The sequence below is a fragment of the Athene noctua genome, chromosome 8 (genome assembly GCF_965140245.1).
Source record: "Athene noctua chromosome 8, bAthNoc1.hap1.1, whole genome shotgun sequence".
Taxonomy (NCBI): domain Eukaryota; kingdom Metazoa; phylum Chordata; class Aves; order Strigiformes; family Strigidae; genus Athene; species Athene noctua.
In genome coordinates this window covers 10,240,168-10,245,145 of record NC_134044.1, presented here as the reverse complement: position 1 = coordinate 10,245,145, position 4,978 = coordinate 10,240,168, and positions in this window count along the sequence as shown.

Sequence of the window (4,978 nt, the reverse complement as noted above, 5' to 3'; positions counted from 1 at the left end):
CTTAGTCTATTTGGATGATCCATCTTTTCTTCCATTTTGTGAATGCACAACCCCCTTTGTATGCTCTGGCTCCTTTTTTACATGGGCCATGTCCAAGTTCTAGGTTGGAGGGAGAGCTTGTCAGGTGTGTTCTGTTGGAGATGAATCAGCTGCAGCAGTGGGGTTAAAGGCCCATGATGAAGCAGTGGCGTGAGAGACAAACAACTGCTCCATGATCCCAGCCTAGGGATGTATAACCCTATCCTGTGTATTGCTTGCCAGCTTGTATAGATCTCTCCTCTGGTTCATCTGGTTTCCCTTCAGAGGTCTGCAAAGGTTCTTACAGTATAGAGTATCAGAGCATCAACCCCTTCCCTGAGATCCCTTGGACTTGGCTGAGTTTATTAGAGAAATACTAATTCATACTGGATGGGATAAGCAGAGTCTACAATATGATATATACAGAGGACACAAACTGCAGCCACAGGAGGTGGTTATACTTGTCTCATGATACTTTCTCACAGAGAAAGGATGGGGACAAGCTGGGAAGCATCCTTATCCCTCACAGCCTTCACAGGCTCAAATACGGCACTGGCTGACTTTCTAACGCTTGGAATGGCTGAATGTTGGTCTGTTAACATGTGGTGTAGCTCACTGCTCCCTAGGGTATTCAGGAGCAAGAGAAGGAATCTGAAAGGGTTTCACAAACTCTTCCCACCTCTGAAGGGTGGCCAAGTAGCCTATGTCATATACTGTAATTTTAGGGCTTTTTTCAACAAGACACATCTCATTTTGATCAGTTTAAACTTCTCACCTTTTCCACAGCAAAATACCCTGTTTTCTAGTTCCAAGAAAAACTGACTGTAAGCAGTGAAGCTGTTACTGATCTGTAGTTGGAAAAGCCTGTTTAGACATCTGTGTAGACCATCTTCCAGAATGTTTTAAATAAGGCATATGAGCTCTAGATTAGTTAAATTTGAGAATGTTTGAGAGCTGCAAATGGTGTCCTTGTAGTGAAAGCGCTAAGATACATGTATTGGTTTTCTAAATAGAATATATAGTTGATAACTTTTCACATTCCTTATGTTACAAACTTCATTTAAATTTCAGATAAGCTGTGTGGCAAATCTTGGCAATGGGGTTTTGGTGTGGTGTTGACTTTACTCATTGGAGAGATTTAGAATACACTAGATGCAGGAAAGGGACAGATTTTTATGTTGATCAGATTTACTACTACATACTTCAAAAGGAAAACTCTCTTAAGGCTTTTTGTCTCTGTAGATGAAGTCCTCAGTGCTGAATGACCTGGCTAACAGTGAAATACCATGATCAAACTCTACAGAAAACAATGAATTTCTTCCAGCTTAACATTTAAATTTGTCATCAACTCACCATCTTTCAGTGAGTTGCAGTATGGCCTTTGAAGGCTTTCTCTGCTGCTCTGATGGGTATAAGGCAAGCATTCTCAATGATCTCTTAAGTGACTGCTACCAAATGATGCAGCAGATTTTGCCCCTTTGGAGGAAGTAAGGGCATGGTCTCTAGGTAGCTGCGTGTGGTCTACTAAACTGTATTAATATGTAAAAGATAATAGTTGAACAGATTCAAAGACAGTGTTACTGGTTTTATCACTTCAGCAATGGAAGAAAGTATCAAAATAGGATCAGTAATATACAATTTTTCATAAAATTAAATATAAGATATTTTATCAAATAATAAACTGAAATATATGGGGTCATTAGAAACTTTGTTTTCTGCTTCTATAGCCTTTTCCCCCCCAACATACAGGCAGCTCAGAGTTGTCCTAATTGCCTTCCAATTCACTTGTGTACCCAGGGTTTCTTCCCAGTTTTACTACATAAGCTGTGCTCACACAGAGAAGTTGAACCATATGCTTTGACTTACTCTTGTGTTATACTAATTTGAGAGGGATTGACTGGCTTGTCTGCAGAATATTTAGTACATTCCTTTCTAAATTGCTTTTTGTCACAAAGATGGGTTGCCTTACATGTAGCTGCTATAACTGAATTATATATAACTCAAGTCCTGTCAAGTTTGTTGACAAAGGCCCTGGTCTGCTTGGAATTGTGCGTTCCATGAGACACCCAGAGGCTTCGGTATCTCTTAGCATTTATCCAGCTCAAAACCAAGATAAATTTATGTAGAAATACAGGTTGACTGTAGGATTTCCCATCTGTATTTTTATACGTAGTCTCTCCATTTTTCCTCTGAAATGCTTTATATTGCCCTGTTCTTCAGGAAACTGGCTTGCAGTAACAAATGTTATGGAGGTGCATGTTTTTCTCCCCTTTACCTTGTTTATAGGGAAAGACAGAATAGGGTTTAACTTGCTCCTAGCTTTGCTTACTATAGGTGTCTTTCAAATGAAGATAACCATGACTTACTATCTATATTGAGATTTCTTTCTGAAGCCTGTTTTCCTCATGGTTTCAGCTGCTCTCAAAATCTATATGCATGTATTTGTCAAAACTCTTAAGTTTTCATGAACTGAAGCACACACCTGTGTTGCTGATCAAGTGGGTACTGCTTGCTAATATTCCTTGATGTTGCTGCTAAGCCATAGCTATTTTTCTGTTCTAGTACTCTCCTTTTGTCTTTTCTCTGTTCTCATTCATTTCTTCTTCTTTTTCTCTTAGTTTATAGCTCCTTCTCCAGGTTTCCTCTGCAGCAGCATGTCCATGTTGGAGTTTGGCTACTTGAGACAGGTGCTAGCAGCTCTTGAAGCACAGTTGAACTGCTTGCCTTGAGCCTCCTTGTCTGTAAAAGTGAGCTGGTCTTGTAGTGGCTGAATTAAGGATGACTGAGGCAGCAAACGTGGAAGGTGAGTGTCTTTTAGGAAACAACCCCTTACCTCATCCTGAGTTACAGGACTCCATCCCATTAAGCAGTGCAGCCATAACTTGCTCTTCTGTTGGCTACAGCCTTTGCAGGTTGGAAAAGGAATACTGTAAAAGCCACTACTTCTTACAACCCTGACTGTGCAGTGTCCCAGCTAAGTGGTGGACCCCAGAGTTTTTAATCTTGGTAATTGGTAGGGAAAGACTGTCAATAGTCCTTACAGGTTTTGGAGAATGTCAGAGTGATTTCTGTAAGGGTAGGGAAATGTTGCACGAGTCTAAATGGTGTCTGTGGGATACTCAGTTTAAAACTTGATCTCATAGGTATAATCTAAAAGAGGGAAACAAGGCTGTAAACTGTGTTCATTACAGTCCTTTTATGGAGAAGAAATGCTAGGAATATTAGAGTGCTTACAGGCAATGAGGGATGTTTCAGTCCTCCTACTCCAAAACAGTTCTCTTGTTTTATGGTGTGAATATACCAACAGAGCACTCTGCTGTTTCAGAACCATGGTCTGAATATGCTTAGACTTTACAAAGAGGATGGAAAGAGGAGAAAAATGAAACTGAGGGAAGGTGGAGAGGGCAAAGAATTGAATGGCAGTGTGGTTAAAGCATGCAGAGCCTTGATTTAAGGGGTGGTAAGGAAGGACACTACAGACCTATAATAGCTGTTAATCCAACTGAACACAAGAGGGCTACAATAACACATTTTCTCCTGATAGAAAGACAATTCTGGACGGAGCTTTAAGAGCAGACCAAAACGTAGACAGACATTAATTTTATACAGCTGGCAAATGAAATAAAATGCTACTTGATACCCTTTAAGTACTTGTGTACACCTATCATCAGTACAGGCTATAAGGATTTGAGATTGCTATTTTTAACACTTTTCTGGTTCTTTAAACTGCTTAAATGTTGGGACTACTTACTGAACATGCTATTGCTGCTGATAAGGTACCAAAATCTGTGGCACAGATATATAATTCGATATGTTCTCTAGTGCTGTGAGTGCTTTGTTCTGCACTTAAATTTTGGAGAGTCCAGATTGTGTGAATTGTGAAGAGTCCAGATTGTGTGAGCAAATAAGGAAAAGGGAACATATGAAAAGCAGGGGAAAACTGGAAAAGTACAAACCCCTGCCTAGTAACCAAGAGCAAGTGTTAGATTGCTTCTCTATTGATCCAAAGTGCAATTAAAAGCTACCTCCTGTAGCTGAATTTAGATTGGGCTTTTAAAGTTTCTATTTCCGCCACGGACCTAGGATCAAGTGGAAAAAAACCTGCACAGCAGGTCTGTAAAATCATCAAGCAGAGTGTGCATCAGCCTGAACTTCTTGGTTCGCACAGGGCTACTTACGCGAAGCAGTCCGTGGCTCTCCGTGCCTGGCAGCAGCTCATTTTAGGTGCTGAAACACGACACCAAGGTGTGTGCTGGCTAGCATCCGTGTAAATAGCCAGTGTTCTGCTTCATTTGTTGTGGTAATGTCAGTAAAAAGCTTCTCTCTGCAGTAAAAAGGTGGGGATTTTTTCAGAAGGAAATTTTTTGCAGTTTTTTAGAAGGAAGTGAGCATGTTGTATTTTGTTCTCTCCCCGCTGTTCTTTAGACAGCGGTTTGTGTCTCTTAATTGGAGCTGTCAGGATTTGTTTGTTTCCCTGGAAATGTATGTGAAAATAACTTCCAAATCAATTGTAAATCATTAGTGAAAGTATAGCTTTACTTCTATGGTCTAGGATTAGCTTCTGCAGTCCATAAAGTTTACAGATTAGGAGGTCCTAAGACAAAGCTTGTGCAGGTTTAGGAGTAATGACTTCTTTTCAAATAATGTCCAAACTTACCAAAACTTATACCTAGGAGTTAAGAGAAGCTCTTACTAGCAGCTGTAGGCAAACAAGGCTCACTGAAGCCACTGTAACTCTCAGTGTGAACGTTTTCCGCTTCTGAATGTGATAGGCTGCTTAGAAAAGTGGAATAGAAGCAAAGAGGCTGCAGTAGCAGTAAAAAGCTGCTTGCTTCACTTAAAAGCCTTTTCAAAGGGCACTCAAGAAAGGAATACCAGCATTTTCCTCCAGGCAGAGACAAGCCAAAAGAGAAGGGTCTTAAAGCCTTTTGCAGCCCACTTTGAGTTAGAGAAATAAATT